Source organism: Amphiprion ocellaris, chromosome 15, assembly GCF_022539595.1.
Source record: "Amphiprion ocellaris isolate individual 3 ecotype Okinawa chromosome 15, ASM2253959v1, whole genome shotgun sequence".
Lineage (NCBI taxonomy): Eukaryota > Metazoa > Chordata > Actinopteri > Pomacentridae > Amphiprion > Amphiprion ocellaris.
The window spans coordinates 32,621,532-32,644,212 of NC_072780.1; the positions used below are offsets into that span (position 1 = coordinate 32,621,532).

Below are 22,681 nucleotides of genomic sequence, written 5' to 3' on the forward strand. Positions count from 1 at the left end.
CAATAATTTATAAGTACACAGTAAATAATATTGTGTTTTTCTTGCTCCCAGATTGACTGTTTTTGTTTTGTTTTTTACAGCTTACTTTTATGCTGGTTAGAGGTTCTTCCTCCTCCTCCTCCTCCTCCTCCTCCTCCTCTTCTTCCTCTTCCTCCTCCTCCTCCTCTTCTTCCTCTTCCTCCTCCTCCTCTTCCTCCTCCTCCTCCTCCTACTCCTCCTCCTCCTCCTACTCCTCCTCCTCTTCCTCTTCCTCTTCCTCCTCCTCCTCCTGCTCCTCTTCCTCTTCCTCCTCTTCCTCCCCCTCCTCTTCCTCCTCTCCTTCCTCCTCCTCCTCCTCCTCCTCTCCTTCCTCCTCTTCCTCCTCCTCTTCCTCCTCCTCCTCCTCTTCCTCCTCCTCCTCCTCCTCCTCCTCTCCTTCCTCCTCTTCCTCCTCCTCTTCCTCCTCCTCCTCCTCTTCCTCCTCCTCCTCCTCTCCCTCCTCCTCTCCTTCCTCTTCCTCCTCCTCCTCCTCCTCTTCCTCCTCTTCCTCCTCTTCCTCCTCCTCCTCCTCCTCTCCTTCCTCTTCCTCCTCCTCCTCTTCCTCCTCTTCCTCCTCCTCCTCCTGCTCCTCTTCCTCTTCCTCCTCTTCCTCCCCCTCCTCCTCCTCTCCTTCCTCCTCCTCCTCCTCCTCTCCTTCCTCCTCTCCCTCCTCCTCCTCTTCCTCCTCCTCCTCCTCCTCCTCCTCCTCCTCCTCCTCCTCCTCCTCCTCCTCCTCTTCCTCCTCCTCTTCCTCCTCTTCCTCCTCTTCCTCCTCCTCCTCTCGTCCAGATGTGAGCGTTGCTTCCTCCAGGTTCTGGCTTCAGAACAGGCTTTTCCTTGTGAAGCTCTGTTGACTCTCTGAGGTGTTTTTCTCACTGAATCTGAAGATCTCACCTCCATGTTTGGAAACCTGGTTCAGCTGCAGGAACACCAGCAGAAATCACAGCAGTCCTGTGTGTTTGCAGTACTGGGTTGTATCGTTGTAGTACTGGGTTGTATAGTTGCAGTACTGGGTTGTATAGTTGCAGTACTCTGTAGTATAGTTGTAGTTCTCTGTAGTATAGTTGTAGTTCTCTGTAGTATAGTTGTAGTTCTCTGTAGTATAGTTGCAGTACTCTGTAGTATAGTTGCAGCTCTCTGTAGTATAGTTGCAGTTCTCTGTAGTATAGTTGCAGTTCTCTGTAGTATAGTTGCAGTACTGAGTAATACAGTTGCAGTTCTCTGTAGTATAGTTGTAGTTCTTTGTAGTATAGTTGCAGTTCCCTGTAGTATAGTTGTAGTTCTCTGTAGTATAGCTGCAGTTCTCTGTAGCATAGTTGCAGTTCTTTGTAGTATAGTTGCAGTACTGAGTAATATAGTTGCAGCTCTCTGTAGCATAGTTGCAGTTCTTTGTAGTATAGTTGCAGTACTGAGTAATATAGTTGTAGTTCTCTGTAGTATAGCTGCAGTTCTCTGTAGTATAGTTGTAGTTCTCTGTAGTATAGCTGCAGTTCTCTGTAGTATAGCTGCAGTTCTCTGTAGTATAGTTGTAGTTCTCTGTAGTATAGTTGTAGTTCTCTGTAGTATAGTTGCAGTTCTCTGTAGTATAGTTGCAGTTCTCTGTAGTATATTTGTAGTTCTCTGTAGTATAGCTGCAGTTCTCTGTAGTATAGTTGCAGTTCTCTGTAGTATAGCTGCAGTTCTCTGTAGTATAGCTGCAGTTCTCTGTAGTATAGTTGCAGCTCTCTGTAGTATAGTTGTAGTTCTCTGTAGTATAGTTGTAGTTCTCTGTAGTATAGTTGCAGTACTCTGTAGTATAGTTGCAGCTCTCTGTAGTATAGTTGCAGTTCTCTGTAGTATAGTTGCAGTTCTCTGTAGTATAGTTGCAGTACTGAGTAATATAGTTGCAGTTCTCTGTAGTATAGTTGTAGTTCTTTGTAGTATAGTTGCAGTTCCCTGTAGTATAGTTGTAGTTCTCTGTAGTATAGCTGCAGTTCTCTGTAGCATAGTTGCACTACTGAGTAATATAGTTGCAGCTCTCTGTAGCATAGTTGCAGTTCTTTGTAGTATAGTTGCAGTACTGAGTAATATAGTTGTAGTTCTCTGTAGTATAGCTGCAGTTCTCTGTAGTATAGTTGTAGTTCTCTGTAGTATAGCTGCAGTTCTCTGTAGTATAGCTGCAGTTCTCTGTAGTATAGTTGTAGTTCTCTGTAGTATAGTTGCAGTTCTCTGTAGTATAGTTGCAGTTCTCTGTAGTATAGTTGTAGTTCTCTGTAGTATAGCTGCAGTTCTCTGTAGTATAGTTGCAGTTCTCTGTAGTATAGCTGCAGTTCTCTGTAGTATAGCTGCAGTTATCTGTAGTATAGTTGCAGCTCTCTGTAGTATAGTTGTAGTTCTCTGTAGTATAGTTGCAGTTCTCTGTAGTATAGTTGCAGTTCTCTGTAGTATAGTTGTAGTTCTCTGTAGTATAGTTGTAGTTCTCTGTAGTATAGTTGCAGTTCTCTGTAGTATAGTTGTAGTTCTCTGTAGTATAGTAGCAGTTCTCTGTAGTATAGTTGTAGTTCTCTGTAGTATAGTTGTAGTTCTCTGTAGTATAGTTGTAGTTCTCTGTAGTATAGTAGCAGTTCTCTGTAGTATAGTTGTAGTTCTCTGTAGTATAGCTGCAGTTCTCTGTAGTATAGTTGTAGTTCTCTGTAGTATAGTTGCAGTTCTCTGTAGTATAGTTGTCGCAGTGAGGGAAAAGAAAACCACCTGACAGTCATTGGATCTGATAAAGTCGGATTCCTGTAGATGTGAGATATTTGCATTCCCCGACTCGACTCGTCTCCAAACATTTGGTGCTAAATGACCTGAGGGATGGGATTTCCCCGAGATAATCAGACGAAGTTCCAACCTCAGAAATACTCTCGCTGTCAGAACAGTCCTCACTAACAAGCCTCAGACTCGCTGAAGACGTCGCTGCTGAAGATCCTCATTTAAATGTTTTTTTCTCTTTTTTTTCTCTTTTTACTGTAATCATGAGTCAATTTTGCAACTGAAAGTTACATTTTTAACCAGTTGTTGTCATGTTTGTTCTCTTCTGCATCCAAACTGCAGACGTCAGCAAAAGTCCATGTTCATCATCAGTGTTGAGTTTCCAGTGACTCCTTCAACACTTTGTCTAAAAAAACAATCCTGCATTCTGATTCTTTCATAGATTTATTAAAGGTATTGTGTGTCAAAAATATACATACAGCAGCTTAAATTAGCAGTTTTGTTGATGTTAAAAATAGTGTTAATCAGATTTTCTTAGTTTCATGGCCACTTCTGAGTGATCCCAGTCGACTACAGCTGCTGACTCCTCTGATACAGTTTTAATAGAACCAATAGATCCACTCATTAGACTCAAACACTACAGTGGGAAAATCTGAGGAGCTCAGCAAAGATCTGAAAAAGAAAATCAATGACTTTAATTCAAAAGTTGCCTCAGTTGATGCAAAAAATTGCCCAAAATTGACTCAATAGTGTCCTAAACTCACTGAGGAGACGTCTACATGGTCAGAAATTCACTCAGTTGTCCAAAATGACTAAAATATGTTGAAAATGATTAAAATTATTATCATTCAAAACTAATCCAAAGTGACTAAAAACATTTCCAGAATGATTCAAAAATTACCCAAATTGATGTTAAAATTGACCAAATTAACTCAAAAATCATCCAAATTGACTCAAGAATGGTCCAAGATACATCTGGAAATACATCTAAAAATATTCAAAAGTTGCCTGAGATGATGCAAAACTGGTCCAAATTGACTGAAAGGCCTAAAACCAGGACCTGGTTTTTGACTTTTTAGGACTGGTTTCAGACTGCATCCTGACTGGTTCTGAACATTTTTGGACTGGTTTAGGTTTGATTTTGGTCCTGGTTTTAGATGTTTTTAGAACTGGTTTTGGACTGTCTTGGGCGGGTCTTTTTTTAACCCCAAGAACACCAGACCTACCACCAAGCATGGTGGTGGCAGTATCATGCTCTGTGGAACTGGAGCTTTACACAAAGTAAATGGAAGAATGAAGAAGGAGGATTACCTCCACATTCTTCAGGAAAACCTAAAACCATCAGCACAAGGTTGATCTTGGACACAGTTGGATGTTTCAACAAGACAATGAGCCCAAACACACATCAGATGTGGTAAAGAAATGGTTCCATCAGGCTGGAATGAAGGTTCTAGACTGGTCTCCCCAAAGTCCTGACTGAAACCCATCAAGAACCTGTAGACTGATGAAGAAACAGGTTTGAGGCAGAAAGACAACAAGTCTAGTTGAACTGAACCAATTCTGTCCAGAGGAGTCAAAGATAAACCAGAAGATTGAAACCAGAAGAACCAAACGGACAAATTTAACCAAATATTAACATTTCTATTTGTATATTTATGATTCAGCAGATTTAGTCATGTTTCCAGAAGACCTTTAATAAATCTATGAAAGAACCAAAACACATTCAGACTTTCCTAATGAGTCTAATGAGTGGATCTAATGGGTTCTATTTAAAGTGGAACAGAGGAGTCAGCAGCTGTAGTCGACTGTAATCACTCAGGAGAAGTTTAGAGGCCAAAAAACTAAGAAAATATGATTAACACAACTTTCTCTATCAACAAAACTTACCTTTTAAGTTACTGTTTGTATAATTTCCAGAAGATCTCTAATAAATCTATGAAAGAAGGATTCATGTGTTTAAATGATTTCATTATAGGAGTCTTTGGAACCTAAAGACAGAAAATAAACATGGACTTTATAAGTGGATGGAACTTTAGTTCATGACTGTAAAAAAACAGATGTAGTCTCTACGTCTAAAAAGTGAAATCTTAAAGCTGCATTCTGCTTAACAGCCAGCAGGGGGTGACTCCTCTAGTTGGAGAAACACATCTGATTATATAGAAGTTAATGAGAAAATAAGCTACTTCTACTTTGATCTGGTAGCTCAGTAAACATTTTTCTAATAAGTTTATGGTCTCGATTGCTAATTTTAAGCCTTTTTGAATACAGCATGATGTTAGCTTTGTAAATTATGGCCCCATTTGGTGGAAAACAGATGTTGAAGCAGGTGATGTTTTAAGAAAAGAAGGTCAGCAGCTAAATAACGACTAGAAATGATGCCGTAAAATGAACATCTTTTGAAGTTTCCCCCTACTGGCAGTAGGTTTTAATTTTTTTTAACCTTATACAACCTGAATTCCAGCAGTTTTACCACCGTGAGCTCAGTTTCTCTGCTCGGTCGGATCCAGACGGGGAAGAATTTCAGGACTGAGGCCAAAAATGTGAGAGCCGAGCAGAGATCAGATTGCATGTAGATGTAGTTTCTGGGTTTCCAGTGATAGCAGGCTGCTGCTGCTGACGCTTTTCACAGGATCTTATGTAAGCGTCGCTTCAGAAAACACAGTTTCTCAGAGCCATTGTGTGTCTTTCTGCACATTGGATTCCTCAGTCAGTCTTTAATGTTTAAGAATAGTAATAATAGCTGCATTTTTGTTTCTCTTCTGACCTCATATAAACCTAGAATGTGAATGCGCTGAAGTGAGATTCCTGCACTGTAACATTTTTTTAATGCAAAACAAAAGGAAGTCCTGTTTATTTTACCAAACACTGAAAATACTGCAATGGCTATATATGGCATTTTTTTCCAAGTCCCCAAAGTTGTTACCAATAATGAAGAGAAAAACACATTTGATAGCACAGAATTACTACAAAGAGAGCTGGAATTACCAGAAAAGATGAAAAACCACAACACAAAGACATGAAATGACCAAAAACAAACTGCAACCAGATCAGTTTTACATCCATTCTAAATCTGGTATTTGTTCATTTTCTCTACAACCAACTGTGACCATCAGTATTATGGGATGTATCATCGTGTGAACAGTAAAACTGTAGCAGTTTGATGTCTATGAAATTGTCGTAGCTACGTAACTATCATCGGTACCCTGGATATGTTTGTTTGTTCAAAATTATTCACAAATTGTCCCCCGTGGCCCAAACTTATCTACGTTGCACCAAAAGTTTGCCTAAAATGACCCATAAACTCATCCAACATGTCTCAAAGGTTTTCCAAATTAACTTCAAACTTGACCAAAATGACACAAACTTCTCCAAAAATCCCATCCAACTGAATCCAAACCTGCTTTAAAAGTGTTTATTACTCACAATGACTTTAAAAAAAAATGAACCAAAATGACGAAAAACATTGTTCATTATTGTTCAAAGGATACCTCAAACTTATGGAAAAATACCAGAAAACCTTTACAAAATCACTTCAAAGTTGACCAAAACAACAAACTTCAAAAAATCATTTGAAACCAGTCTTAAATTAGTTTCAAATTAACTGAAAATTGACACAAAAATGGTCAAAACAACCAGAAAATCACACAAATAGAGAAAACACACAAAATGAACAAAAATAGACACAAAACAACCAGAAAAAAGATGAAAACAGAGAAAGAGACACAAAATAGATGCAAAATAGTCTCATTTTTACTGACATTTGAGACTGGGATCACACAATTTTCTAATAAAACCACATTTTAACACACAAAAATGTTGGTGCTTAAGTTATGAGGCTCAAAAATGCTGGAAAAACTAACACAAATGTGCATTAAACTCTGAAAATATTCATATTTTCACCACATAAATGACTTCTTTGGTTGAATTTAGTTCTAATTATCGATTTGTACCAAATAATTGCCAGTAAATGCTGCTTATAGTTACAGTTTACCAAATAATTACAACTAATTCTAAACTAAACATGCATATTTCCCCATGTGTGCATCTAAATACATTGAAAAATGTTATAGTTCCTCACTTTCATCAGTTTTATTTTATCCTTTTTGCATATTTATCATTAGAAATTATTATAAATTGTCCAACCTGCTTTTACTAAATGATCAAACCAACTTTTCCACAGATTTGCAGCATCATCCAGATGAAGAGATTCAGCTATAAACATTTATTTCTTGCAATTCACTGAGGAAATCTGCAGCTAATTAGCCTCCAAATGAGGAAAACCATCGTTGTTGCTGGAGATAAACGCAGCTGCTCCCATAAACCACTCAGAAATTCTGCACAAAATTCCAACCTGTTGGTTCACTTCTGGTCCAGATCATTTCCCTGAAAACACGGTGAATATATGAGACTATATTTAGAGCATAAATATAACCGGTTCTTCAATGAGTTAAACATGAACCAAAGAGACTAAAAACATGTTCGAAATTACTGAAAACTGACACAAAATGGTCAAAACAGCCAGAAAAACACACAAAATGAACAAAAAGAAACGCAAAATTTACAGAAAAACACACAAAATCCACAGAAAAACACAAAATCAACAGAAAAACACACAAAATCAACAGACACAAAATTAACAGAAAAAACACACAAAATGAACAAAAACAGACAAAATGAACCAAAAGAGACACAAAATAAAAAGGAAAACACAAAATGAACAGAAAACAAACAAAATGAATAGACACAAAATGAAGAGAAAAACCACACAAAATTAAAAGAGGCACAAAATGAACAGAAAACAAACAAAATCAATAGAAAAACACACAAAATAAACAGAAAAACACAGAATGAACAAAAAAACCACAAATTGAACACAAAAAATGAATAGACACAAAATAAAGAGAAAAAACACAAAATTAACAAAAAGAGACACAAAATGAAGAAAAAAACACACAAAATTAACCAAAAGAGAAACAAAATAAAGAAAAAGAGTCAAAATGAACAGAAAAACATACAAAATGAGCAAAAAGAGACACTGCTCTGATAAACCGTTCAGAAATTCTACACGTTTATTTCCTCCCAAATTCTAATCCTGTTGGTTCATTCTGGTCCAGATCATTTCCCTAAAAACACGGTGAATATATGGGGTAAATTTAGAGGCTAAATATTTAGCTGGAGGTCGGTGGAGCTGTTTGCTCGCTGCTCAGAGCTTCTCCTGTGGCTCTGCTGTTTGATGTGGACTTCATGAATGAATATTTTAACGGCACAAAATGGCTCCTGTGTGCCGCCGTGAGTCGGTCAGCCGTCCTGGAGTCTAGAAAAACAGACGAGGAGGAGGAGGAAAATGTGGCCGAGACGTTCTAAAAGTGGAGCTAGTTGTGTGTGAAGCTGCAGTCTGATGCAAACTGGACTGTTTCTGCAAGGATGGAAACCTCAAGATAAGGAAGAAGAGCTGCAGGTTGAAATCTTTACATTTAGTTTTTCTTTTAAAGAATACAAAAGTTAGTGCAGATTCTGTTGAAAAAGTCGCTATTTTGAGTGGCACAAACTGCATTCTCCACTAATTTTAAAGTTAATGTATTTCTGCCAGATTATGTTTGTTTGTAACTTAAATCTGCATCAATTCAGGCAGTATTCAGGAAACATGTTGCTCCGTCATGTCACAATTTGTCATTCGACACCAAAAACTAGAGAGTTTCATGTTTTTTCAGACCTGGGAACTTTTGTCTTTTCACCCTCGAAAAAGACCATTTTAAAGGTTCATAAATCTAAATCCCACAGCCATGAAACTTGGTGAAGACTGGTCTAGTGTCTCCATGAAGTGCCTGTAAGTGTGTAGATATGGATCCATATTTCTACTAAAATACAGTCTTTGGTCCACATTTCACCAACTTTTGAGGCTCTAACATCAGTAGAATCTGATGTGAGGAATGTTTATACTGTGGATAATTTAAAGTTAAAGGCCTTTGAATTACTGAGGAGAAACAGAAATATGAAACAAATCCTTTTTATCAGAACTCAGATGTGTTTCTCCTCCTAAATGTCATGTGTCTATCTGCTGGACTGATGAAGTTGTGAGGCTCAGAAATGATGGAAAAGGTTTTAACAGTTAAAACACAAACACTCTGCTGTCTGTTAAAACAAACACAGAAACCTCTGACATCTGGAACGTCTCCCAAACTACCTCCAAGCTGCTCAGCTGAAGCTCCTCACAGACAACATGAGAGTTTCTGAGCTGAACTGACTGACTGACGTCTAATCAGAGACACTAGAGGCTGAGAAAAGAAAACGGCCGATTGAGAGAAAATCAGAACTGATTGTGATTAAAGAGAGGAGAGGAAGGGACATTTAAGTGAAGGACGAGAGCAGAGGAGGTGAAGGACCTGATTGGTCAGAGATGCTAATGTCATCAGCATCAAGTCTGAAGACACCTGAACGCCTCACAGTCAGTTTTACATCCATCCAGGCGTCACAGTCGAAAGAATAAACCTGGTTTCTGTTCATTTTCTCCATAACCAACTTGCCAAAAGTGTCTCAAAGACATGTAAACTGATCAACATGTCCCACTAAAACGCAATAACGAGGCACAAAAGGATGTGAAGCAAGAAAAACAAGACGCAAAATGCCTAAATCTAAACACAAAGCAAAAAGAAGGGACACAAAAGAAAAAACATGAGAAAAAAATCACACAATACAAGACAATAAGACATAAAATGGCAACAAAAAGACAATCAAAATGATCACATCAAGAAAAGACTGCCCTAAAGACACAAAAAACCAACACAAAAGTGATGAAAATGACAGAAGGAAGACAAAAAAAATGACAAAACGAGCACAAAACAATCAAAACGAGACCAAAACTGACACCAGATCAGTTTTACATCCATCCAGGTGTCACAGTCTAAAGAATAAATTTGTTTTTTGTTAATTGTCTCTATAACCAACTGTGATCATCAGTATTATGGGATGTATCCTAGTGTGAACAGTTTAACGTCTATGATGACATAGAGTCTTAGAGACAATCATTGGTTCCCTGGATGTGATTCTGTTTTCTGATAATTCACCAGAGAAAACTTTAAAAAGTGCATTCTGGGTAAACTTTAAGGCTCATGTCACATGTTGATAGGTGATTGGTCAGAACTATTATAGACAAAGGATCATTTTACACACAGAAGAGTGAATGGTGTCTATAGACACCAATAATTTCCTCATATAGGATTATTTTAACACTCAGGATTGTAGATTATGAAGTCATTTGGGTTCACAAATCCTGGAAAAAGTAATACAAATGGACTTCAAGGACCTGGAACTCTGGAAATATTCCCAGTATGAAGGTAGAACTCTGATCATTGATAAAGTTACTGGACATGAAGAACCAGATGGTTCTTTGTGGTAACTGCACATCTTTTAGAGGAGAGTTTGTGTCTTTCTGTGGTATATTCACTGATTTTGTGGTGATTTGGGGTCATTTTGTGTTACTTTGGACCCTGCTTGTGGTAGTCTTGGCTTTTTTGGGGTAATTTTGCATATTTCAGTGGAAATTTTGTATCTTTTCATGTTAAATTTATCTATTTTTGTGGGTTTATGTGTAGATTTTGTATTACTTGGTGGTAATTTTCCCCCTTTTTTTGGCAGTTTGGTCTCTTCTTGTGGTAATTTTCCAGCTTTTTTAGTTATTTTAGTTGCAGTTTTTCCCAGAACTCAGATGTTTCTCCTCCTAAATGTCATGGTTCTATCTGCTGGACTGATGAAGTTCTGAGGCTCAGAAATGATGGAAAAGTCCATTAAAAAGTGATAAATCTGGACCCACCTCTATGGACTTCAAGGACCTGGAACTCTGGAAATATTCCTAGTATGAAGATAGAACTCTGATCATTGATAAAGTTACTGGAGATGAAGAACCAGATGTTCTGAGGAGGTTTGGTTGGAGGACAGATCTAATAAAAAGTGCTTTTCTCTCTTATCTGAATCAGTTTGACGTGTTCAGACGCAAATGTTGATGAAAAGGTGGTTAGAAAACAAAAGTTTGGCTTCAGTTTTGTGGGTTTTTTTGCTCCTCAAAGCACCTTGGCTCAGTTTTTGTTCGTGCTGTCGACACGGTTTGTCACGGCCGAAGCTGCCAACATGCCGGCTGGCAAAACATCCCTTTCTGAAGGATCCTCCTCCTCCTGCAGAAACCATAAATCACCTCCTCGTCTCTCTGACCCTCTGATGAACCTTAAATAGCTGCAGTGGAGGCCACACACATGCGGCGCCGCGAGGTCGCAAGTTTAATCTTTAATTCTGAAGGAACCTCAGCAGCTCCTGAAGAACAGCAGCAGATAAAAGTAAAGTCCAACATCAGCACACGACACAAAGAAGAAGTTTCAACGAGGATCAGACAGAAGCTGTGACTCAGCAGGTTTCCTGTGATTCATGTTTAATTCACAAATCATTCACAACACTCCACTGATCTCATCCTGTATTTTCAGGTTTTCCTTTAACCGTCTGAATCCCGAAACCTGCAGAAAAGTTTAAAGACAAAAAGCTGCAGCATTATTGGAGACAGAAGCTGCAAAAACTGGAAGAAATGTAGGATTTTTAACTTTCTAACAGCCTTTGAAACACTCTGACAGGAACCCTACACACATCTAAACTTTAGATTGAAATATTTTATCAAAATCACATCTTATTTTAAAAAGTGCCAAAAATAGGTTGTTTACTTTAAACTTATTTCGTAAAAAACAGAAAATTCTGTGCTCTTTAGTGAAGCTGTGAAACCATCAGTGACTCAGCTGTGAGTCACAGTCACATGACAAAAATTCAGACAGTTTTTGTTCTGTTGTGGGAGCTATTTGTGAAGATTTTGAAGACATTTCACCTCTTCTCCAAAAGAGTTTTGAAAAGATCTTCAAGAACCTGCCAGAGAAGTGAATGAGGGAGAAAAACACTCGGAAACTGATGTCATTTTCCTTCTGGAAACGTAATCAGATCAACCCTAAAATCATCAAAATCACAAGTCTCGTTTAAAAATTCACCAAAAATACATACTTTGCCTTATCCGGATTTTGTCAAAAGCAAGAAATTCTGCACTTTCTGGACACGACTGTGATACAATCAGTGACTCAGCTGTGACCAACAGTCATGAACAAAAAAAAATTATGAGTTCCTTGACACAACCATAAAGCCATTAATCACTGATCTGTAACCAACCGTCACATGAGAAAAAATCTGGACTTTTTCGGTTGAACTGCAGGCAGTGTTTCAACAGAACAGAGTAGAGAGGAATGTGGAAAAAAACTAAAATATATATACATACAGTAAAATATCCATCTGTATGTAGAGTTACAGCTTTCTCTGACATTAGCGGACTTGTGGACAAGATGTTGGACGTGTTGATTCCAGGTGTTTTTCCATTTTTGTAAAATAAGAAATCGAAGAAATGCAACTTTGGTTTTTTCATTCTGTGTCATTCTATACAGAAGACATTTCCAGATTTCTCTGCTCTTCTTCCAGGTTGTTCTGTTTCCATAGAGGTGAAAAATGAGCCACAGTGAAGAAAAAAAACACCCAGATCCACCTTGACGTTGAGGGCTGACGTCTTCGCCTGTGACTCTTTGCTCTGGGAGATATCTGGGAAGGTCACCATCAGGTCAGGTAAAAATCAGAGAGACCAAAACACCAGAGAGAACTTCAGGAGGAAGAAGAGGTCGAAGAAATAGAAAACCGGAGGAGTGAGAAAGCAGACGAGGTGTCCTGAGGCAAAAACCTGCAGGAAATGAAGTCAGCAGTCTCAGAAGGATGTGAAAAGCAGCTGTGAGGCCAAAGATCTTCATTCCTTTCAATGTGAAGTTCTCCGAGGACTGACTGGTCACTGTAATTAAGCTCTGATTGGACTCAGATTCCAGCTTTTCTTGCCTCACAAGCAGCTGAACCTATAAAAGCAACAGCAGAAGAAGAGAAAGACATGATTTATATTCATGATTTTTCAATTAAAGGTTCACAGGAGTTGAAATAAAAACATGTAAGTGTGAACAAAAAAAGACAGGCTGGCTGGGATAAGTGGATTAATAGGCTTTGTAGCAGTAAATCCCAGCTTAAGAGTTTCCATTAATCACATTCTGAGGTAATGTTTTCAAACTAGATAACGGCAAAATAGGTTCTGTTTTCTGTCCTGGATTGAGAGGATTAAAGAGGATGTTTGTACAGTAGCATGCAGGAGAATGCAGGGTGAAGCCGACACAGATGGACTGCTGGGACTCTGATGAATCATTCATCTGGTTTGGAAACAGCAGAGAAGACCTACGATGAAGATCCACTTCAGCTGAAATATCTGAAAACTACCAGTGAGTCCACATCAACATTTAGTCACAACATCTAAAAACTGGAACCTTGTCTGGTCAAACTTTCCACTCATCAGATTCTACTGATGTTAGAACCTCAACAGTTGGTGAAATGTGGACCAAAGATTGTATTTTAGTAGAAATATGGATCCATCCATATATATATATATATATATATATAGACACTTACAGGAACTTTATGGAGACACTATACCAGCATGGATTGAACATTTTGTACTTTCCTTCTATTTTTAGAGGTCAATAGAAGACTGTATTTTAGTAGAAATATGGATCTATCTATATCTATATCTATCTATCTATCTATCTATATATATATCTATATATATATCTATATATATATATATATATATATATATATATATATATATATATATATATATATATATATATATATATATATATATATATATATATGGAGATACTATACCAGCCTGGGTTGAATATTTTTGCTCTTTTTCCATTTTAAGCAGTCAATAATTAATTATTGACATTTTGGACAACTTTTAGTAATTCTGGTCAAGTTTAAAGTCATTTTTGGTAGATTTTGTGTCATTTTGGACAAAGTTTGGGTTATTTTGGACATATTTCAAGTCAACATATCTAAAAACTGGAACCTTGTCTGGTCAAACTTTCCATACGTGAGGTTCTACTGATTTTAGAGCCTCAAAAGTTGGTGAAATGTGGACCAGAGACAGTTTTTAGTAGAAATATGACAGAGAATGCAGGGTGAAGCCGACACAGACGGGCGGCTGGGACTCTGATGAATCATTCATCTGGTGTGGCCACAGCAGAGAAGATGCAGACCCAGGAAGAAGAGCCACTTCAGACCCTGGCACTGAAAGCAGAAACGCCAGCAGATATGGCTCTACTGAGCGTGCTCAGTGGAGCTCGTGCACATCGTGTCCTTCGGCGACGGAGCGGTGAAAGAAGAGCTATTTAAGGCCTTGGAGAGTAAAAATGAGACGACGGTGGTGCAGCGTGAGATCATCTCTGTGAGTGGAATAAAGAAGGAGGCCGGAAACTACCCTTTTTTTATTATTCGCTTTTAATGGTTTTTCTAATTACTTTGCATCGAGCTGGTAGTGATTAAAGGTTTCTATTGACTGAGAGACTGAAAGGCTTAAATGAGAAAAGTTCAATTAACTTTACAGATACTGGGATGGAAGGAAATAATGTATGCTGATGTACTGTAACCTCTTTATGTACTTCTGTTTAGAAATGTATTAGATTAGATTCAACGTTAGTGTCACTGCACACAATATAGATATAAAAACATCTAAATAGTCATGAACTAAAGTTTCCATCCACCTATAACATCCACGTTACCATGACATTCTTGAGTTTCAATGACTTCTATACCTCTGAATTTTCTATGATTGAGTCATTGGTTCTTTCACAGATTTATGAAGTCATGGGTCTTTGGGAAACATGATCACACCTGTTGGGTTACAAACATACATGCACCAACTGGAAATTGTCAGTTTTGGTGAAGTAGAAATTTGTTTTCGTCAAATTTTCTTCGTTTCATGGCCTCTTGACTTCTCCTGAGTGATTACAGTCGACTACAGCTGCTGACTCCTCTTCCAACTACAACATATACCTGAAGATCAGAGAGAATCCTCAGATCTGATGCTGGCGTTGCTGGCATGAACTGCTGCTCTGTCGGTGTCACTTCTCCTGATGTCAGTAAACCTTACTCACAACCTCAGTCATCTGAATAAGGACATAACTTGTAAATGAAATTAGTAAAAAAAAAAAAAAAAAAAAAAAAAAAAAACTAGGAAAGTTTAGTGTGAAATGACTCAAAACCCATCCAAACCTACTCAAACTTTATCTATTATGTGTAAACATTTGTCCAAAATGACATGAAAACACCTCACAATGGTCCAAACTTTAAGTCTTGTTGTACACTATCATTCAAAAGTTTGGGATCATCCAGATAATTCCATGTTTTCCATGAAAACTCCCACTTTTATCCATATGCTAACATAACTGCACAAGGGTTTTCTAATCATCAATGAGCCTTTCAACACCATTAGCTAACACAATGTAGCATTAGAACACAGGAGTGATGGTTGCTGGAAATGTTCTTCTGTACCTCTATGGAGATATTCCATTAAAAATCAGCTGTTTCCAGCTACAATAGTCCTTTACCACATTAACAATGTCTACACTGGATTTATAATTCATTTAATGTTATCTTCATTGAAAAAAATGCTTTTCTTTTAAAAATAAGGACATTTGTAAGTGACCCCAAACTTTTGAACAGTAGAGTACATCGTTAGCTCAGATTTTAGGGATTCTGAGGTTAGAAATAAAAGATTCTGACATCGTTGAAGTCTTGTCTGTGTGGTGATGTGTCGTCACGGTACGATGGCGCTGAATAAAAGCTGTGAAAGAGAACCTGTCATGAGGCGGCAGAAACTCCAGACACGACATGTCTGCTTCAGGTGACCCGGAGCTGCAGGTGCGTTCAGGTGTCTCCGCGTTCGTGACAAACGGCGTCTGAGTGTGAGGTGTGGGGGGTTCTCCGGGGAACCGTCGGCTTCCACCGTCTGATCCGCTGGACCCCCCAGGAGCTCTGAGGCTTTAGACCCGGGCAGAAAAACGCTTGTCAGAGCCGCTGTATGGATCCCAAACCTCCTCCTCACTTCAATCATCACCACAGAAAGAGTCCCGAGGGCCTGAGCCGGCCTCCTGTTCATTCGCTGCATGTCGATAAAACGACCTGCGAGCACTCAAACGCACCTTCCTGTCGCTTCCAGTTTCCTGCCCACTAACAGACAGAGCACAGGAACAAGACTGGAGCATTGCATGGCTCAAAAACACTGCAAGTGGAAGCAACTAAACTGAACTGTGCTGGTATATGACCACCTGTCTAATATTGGTCCACTACATGCCATCATAATAAATACATCCAGCATCTTATTTCACCGATTGAAAGTTCAGTTTAGTTGCTTCCACTTGCAGTGTTTCTGAGCCGTGCAGTGCTACAGTCTTTTTCTGTGTTCTTATGTGCACTATTCTGCTTCTAGCTGCACACATCATTGCAAATACACAAAACTAGACTCAAAATGTGTCCACAATGACTGTTGAGCTGAATCTCAAGACATGGGACCTAAAAAACTACACTTCCCAGAATGCACTAGTAGCAGCAAGGAGGGACCTGACACCTGGTGCTTGACACCTGATCAGTGAGCACTGATTTAGAGCACCTGGGAAGGACTGGAGGAAGCTCAGCCAGTCTGGCAAACAATCTTCAGAAGAGAAAGACACAAGGAAAGAACAAAGAAGATCCAAGTCCACTCATGGATTCAGTCCAAAGACGCCAATGGTTGGTGAAATGTTTATTTGCTTTTTTGGTGATTTGAAATGTTTCTTTATATGGCCAAGTTTATGTTAACTGCACTGTATGATTGGTTGATTTAAATGGTTAAGTGACTAATATGTCAACTTTTTGGTTCTGTGTTTGATGTTATGAACGTTGTTTCTCTGTCTTTAAAGGTTTACAACCTATTGAAATACTCTGACCAACCAACTAGAAGGAAAATAAAGTTTTGAGTTGGAAATTTAAATTGAGTTGTCCTCGCGTCCTTTGGAGGGAAAGAGAGGTGGACTTGACAATGACATAAATTTGGTCAGCAATTACCCAAAAAGTCCAGAATGACTAGAACTTTTCTGAAATTCCAAAAATGTGTCCAAAAATGAGATGAAATCCATCCAAAATTACTTTAAAATTGATCCAAAATGACAGAAAAAAAGTCTAAAATGACTCACGTGTCCAAAATAAAGGCAAATTGTGTCCTTATTGCCTACAATGTTCTCAGAATGAGTCAAAATGAATCTAAAATTACATAAATCTAGTAAATATTTTTCGAAATGTCTGAAATGACATCTTAATTCCTAAAATTTGTTAAAATTTAGGTGAAATCCATCAAAAGTGACCTAAGTTAATCCAAAATTAGTCCAAAATGACTAAAACATAAAAAAATTTCTAAGATTTGTCCAAAATGTGTCAAAAATGAAGTGAAATCTGACCAAGATGAAGAAAACTTGCCCAAAATGCATCAAAAATTGTCCAGAATGACCCAAAATTAGTCCAAAACATGCAAATAGAAGAAAGAAGGTGTAAAAATGACATGTTCTTGTGTGACTGTTCTGCTTCCAGCTGCACATATCACTGAAAATACACAAAACTAGACTGAAAATGTGTCTACAATGAAGTAAATCTGGTCAACAAATACCCAAAAATAGACCAAACTTTTCTAAAATTCCTAAAATTTGTCTAAAATTTCTCCAAAATGTCTTACGTTTTTCTAAAATTGATCCAAATGACAGGAAAAAGTCTAAATGGCTCAAATAGTCAAAGTCAGATTGTGTCATTAATGACTGTAATGTTCCTAAAATGAGTTGAAATGAGCCTAAAATGGCAAAAATCTTCTCAAACATATTTTTCTGAATGTCCCAAATGACTAAAACTGATCCAAAATTCCTAAAATGTGTCAAAAATTAGGTGAATTTCGTCCAAAATGACTTAAGTTTATCCAAAATTAGTCCACACAAAATTGTCATTTTGAATCAATTTTGGATAAACTCAGGCCATTTTGGATGGACTTCACCTTTATTTACGTCATTCTGGACACATTATAGAGTCTAGTTTTGTGTATTTGCAATGATGTGTGCAGCTAGAATCAGAGCAGTCACACAAGGACACGTTATAAACAGACAGAACACAGGAAAAAGACCGGAGCGTCACAACTAAACTGAACTTTTAATCAGTATAATGAGATGCTGGATGTATTTATTACGACTTCATGTAGTTAGTATAGACATGAGACGTCCAAACCTGCTGATAAATAGTCACTGCAATGATTTATTTTTCCATCTGGAAGCACCTTTACATATTAAACTCGTAAGCACCAGAAAATTGCGTTTGCCGGCACCATGACTGAAGACCTAAATGCTGATTAGCAATCGTACATCCACAGGCTTTGAGAAAGACATCAGTGGGAGTCAATGTGAACAGGTGAAGCTCTGCAGAGTCTGAGAGAAGCTGAGCCAAACCTAAAAAAATCCAAACCTGCTGACTCCAGAACTGAAGCCTAAAGATGTGAGAGAATTAATTTGTTTTCCTGTTTCACTTTACGTTTATCATTTTTATAATCAGTGGTTCTGACAAAAACTAGATGAATAAAGTTTATGTATAACAGGGGAAATGTTGGACCACTATAGACCTGAGAGATTATATATATTTTACTATTATCAAAAGGAAATTTGTTTAATGCAGCTCTGTACAACTACAGACTGCCTGAAAATAAAACAAAAGCCAAAAACTAGGCTCATTGGAAGCCATATATATATATATATATATATACAGTGTGTATATATATATATATATATATATATATATATATATATATATATATATAAAAATAAATAAAATACATGTTCATTCAAACAAAACAGATAAATAACGGCAGTAGAACAAAACCAGAGACCCAGAGATCAACCCTGTAGTTCAAACCTGTTGCCTCAAACATAAAGAATTAACGAACCGAGCTGCCGTTTGTTGAGCAGAACGACAGAAGTGGAAATAAAAGACAGTTTAGAACAGACAGGATGAAAGTCGAGCCGCAGAGATACCAGCAGAAGCAAACCTCTGGAGAGATGTGGAGGTCAAAGATGACAAAGTTTCTCAAACTTCAGCACATGGATGGTTTTGACAGCACTTCTGTGTCCAGAGACCCGAAGAAATAAACCATAAAAAATGACAAATTCAAGAGCAGGAAGACCAGTGTTATAGTTATCTGGTCTACGAGGAAACAAACTACTCATCAAGCCTTTAAAGGTTCCATATTGTGCTGTTTTTCAGAAAATTAAAGTCTCATGTGTCCCTAGAATGTTTTTCAGGTAAAAACACCACAAAGATGAATGATTTCTCCATGACTGTATAATCCAGGTTTTAGTTATTCCAAAAAGTTTCAAATGTAGTTGAGCTGGTGCTGATCCCGCCCCCTTCAGGCAGGACAAAACATTAAATGTACCACAAGTCTTTGTCATAGTGCCCGTTGCTAGCTAAACTCCCACAATGCTCTCTGCTTGCCATCATGATCTGTCGTCTGAGTGACGCCTCCTCTGGTCTCTACAGTATTAAACAGTAAGAGGCTCCACCTGGTGGAACAACCAGGTACTACAGCTGATCTACGATACATTTACTGACATGCATGACCTTCTTCTTTGGTTAAATTATTAACCAAATCTAAAACTGGTTCTAATGCAATCTTAACTCACCCGAAAAGCTACTTTTAAGGTGAATGTATGAGCACCAGTTGGAAGTCATTAATCACGACAGAAGTCTTTGTCATGGTGCCTCATGCTAGCTAAACATGAACTTCCTGTAGTCTGAGTGATGCTTCCTCTAGTCAACAGTAAGAGGCTCCACCTGGTGGAACAACCGGATACTGCAGCTGATCTATGATACATTTACTGACATGAATGTGCTTCGTCTTCTGCCTTATTGTTTGATACATATTTTAATCACTTACATAATTAATTGCGTTCAACCATTCTTCATTGACGACCCTGTTAGGGGCCGTAAACTTCATGCAGATCTGGTTTTATGGAGTCTCTTTAAGAGCTCAGTAAAATGCTGATGACTCACAGTTGGTTGCAACGTGACCACATGAGAGCTGAGATTCTGGCATCTGGCGTCCTCCACACAGGGATGACTGTATTGGTTTTAGCAGCTTTTCCTTCTGTTTGATCAAGTCACTGGTGAGAACAGATGGAAAAAAGAGAGGAAGACGAGAGATGAGGAGAAAAAAGACGGCAATAAATCAGCTTAAATAGGCTGCAGTTTATTGGGATTGGAGCAGGTAAGGGTTGGCAGGTGCACCGACGGAGGCCTAAATAATACCGAAAGGTGTTTTTCTTCTCTTTTTTATCCTTGCGGGGCACAGCTAGAATTCATAACATTAATCCCATTATGTTATCGGCGTTGTATAACGTCTACGTTGGTATTCCTGTGACAGGTGGGTAATCTCTCCAAAAGTGTTTTGACAGTCCATCAAACCACGAACGCCGGCTGAGTCTGATCCTTTCGGCTTCATTTTGAATGTCATTCTGTTTTGATTTTAATCTGTTATATGAAATCCCCACTGCTAACACACACAAATGTACAACCGCATTACATTCACACCAATACTCATATAGCCACCCAGCGTTCTCTTCCTGCAGGTTTTATTGCGATCCTCACCTGGCAGGGCCACGTCAGGATCTGCTATCAGAATTTGTCCACCTCCTAGAGATATAATCACCTGAGCTCTGCTGTCGGATAGACGATAACAAGAAGAATGTCCTCACTATTCTACACCCGAAGTTGGAGCTCATCACCCCCACAGCTGTAGGGTTCAGGGTTTTGTTCTACCCTCATTGAATATTTGCAAATCAAAACATGCCAGCAGCCCTGGACTTATGCTGCCGAATGTGTCGCAGTTTCTCTTTAGAAAATGTCCTTTCATCACCAACAATGAACCCAGACTTTGCTCTCTGTAGACAGAATTCAGAAAATAAATTGCTCAGATTTTTGCTTGAGGTCAACACGACGAAGTCCTGTGAAATATTTTGGTAAAGTTTAGAGAATTTTCACGCGTTTTCACACCTGGGAGTTGTTGTAATTCTTGTAATTCACCCTCAAGAAAGTACAGCCCCTGAAAAGCTATTTTAAAGCTTCAATGTCTCCAGAAAAAAACTCCTACCATAATAAAATATGTGAAGGGTTCAGACAGAATAGTTTCCATCAGATCAGAATGATTGAATGTATCCAGCAGAGGACACAGTTTTAATTATAGGTCCTTGAAAATGGAAAAAAAAAGTGGAAAATTGGTCAATTGAGGTTTAGATGATATCTCCATAAAATCTCCATAAAGTTCCTGTAAGTGTATATATTAATGGTTAGATCCATATTTCTACTAAAATACAGTTTGGTCAACATTTCACCAACTGTTGAGGCTCTAACATCAGTAGAATCTGATGTAAGGAAAGTTTGACTAGACAAGGTTCTAGTTTTTAGATATTTAGACTTAATGTTGATGTGAACTCATTGGTAGGAAACAAAAACTGATGTGTAATGACTCAAAATGACAAAGTGGAAGCAGAATACATGGGAAACCTACACTGGGTGCCATTATCACTCTCAGCGCTTTCAGTTTCAACATTTAAATGGCTTCGCTGTGACACACATGTAGAGGTTGAGGAGCATCAGCAGCTAATGCATCAAAATTAGTTTATCACAGCAAAAAACTGTGTTCCTGGAAAACTAGATGCATTCATAATTCTGTCTGGACAGAAACAAGATATTATCAGGATGTTGGAGTGCTGGGGACAGAATTGGTTCAGTTCAACTAAATTACTTGTCTTTCTGATTCAGACATGGTTCTTCAGGTTCTTGATGGGTTTAAATCAGGACTTTGGGGAGACCAGTCTAGAACCTTCATTCCAGCCTGATGGAACCATTTCTTTACCACGTCTGATGTGTGTTTGGGCTCATTGTCTGGTTGAAACATCCAATTGTGTGCAAGATCAACCTTCTGCTGATGGTTTTAGGTTTTCCTGAAGAACGTGGAGATGATCCTCCTTTTTCATTATTCCATTTACTTTGTGTAAAGCTCCAGTTCCACAGAGCATGATACTGCCACCACCATGCTTGATGGTTGGTTTGATGCTGTTGGGGTTTAATCCCTCACCTTCTCTCCTCCAAACATATTTTTGTTCAGTTTTTTTTCAGCCTTCAGGTGGAAAACTGTTTGATCTCAAAATCAAATCATGACAAATTAGATCAAAACCTCCGCAGAAGCGTCTCTGAGCAGCCTTTTAACACCATCTGCTCGTCCTCTGAATACCCTCGTATATCCAGAACTCTGTACAGTTAAACTCATCGCTGGCTGGTGGATGAATAAGTTGCTGCAGAAGTGGATTAAACAGTCTGAATGGAGCTCTGACATCTTCGACATGATTCATTCTAACTGCTGTTGACTTGAACTGACTGCAGAGCAGAAAAACAGCATCAGTCGTTTCAGCAAGAGATGATTTTATGTTCAAACAATAAAGAAGTCAAAGAGCAGTCGAGTATTCTGACTTTATTATAGTCTCAACAGCTGCAGGTGGAGGAAGTAGAAGTGAAAAATATCTGATATCTCCTTTTGTCTCAGCGCAACGCTAATATACAAACACCTCAATCAAAAGAAGCTTCGCACTGCAAAGGAGGAATAAATCTGATAAGAGAGAGCTGCCCTGTAACGGAGGAGGGACATTAAAGTGGAGGTTCTGCTGCAGAGAGCATTAAAAAAGAGGATTTTTTTTAGTTTAACATAAAGAAACACGATTATATAGAAAGAGAAACTCCTCTTCAGATTAGCTCATGAAGCTTAGTGCTGCTTAGAGCATTAATAATAATCATAATAATAACTGGATTTATATAGAACCTGCTCAGCTCTTGTCTCAATAAGGCTCCATATGGTGGTTTTTAACCCTCCTGTTGTCTTCATTTACAGGCACCAAAAATATTGTTTCCTTGTCTGAAAAAATCC

The 22,681-nt window shown here is 38.4% G+C and overlaps 1 protein-coding gene and 1 long non-coding RNA gene across 3 annotated transcripts in view; one reads left to right on the forward strand and one right to left on the reverse strand.

The window, feature by feature from the left end:
• The window catches only part of LOC129350713 (uncharacterized), a 41,317-nt gene extending 27,948 nt beyond the window's left edge, over positions 1–13,369 (forward strand). The window contains exon 3 of the long non-coding RNA XR_008604196.1: positions 12,247–13,369. This is a non-coding gene — a long non-coding RNA (uncharacterized LOC129350713). The remainder of the gene's footprint in view (positions 1–12,246) is intronic.
• The window catches only part of LOC118470567 (uncharacterized), a 130,501-nt gene that overhangs the window by 37,980 nt on the left and 69,840 nt on the right, over positions 1–22,681 (reverse strand). The window lies entirely within an intron of this gene.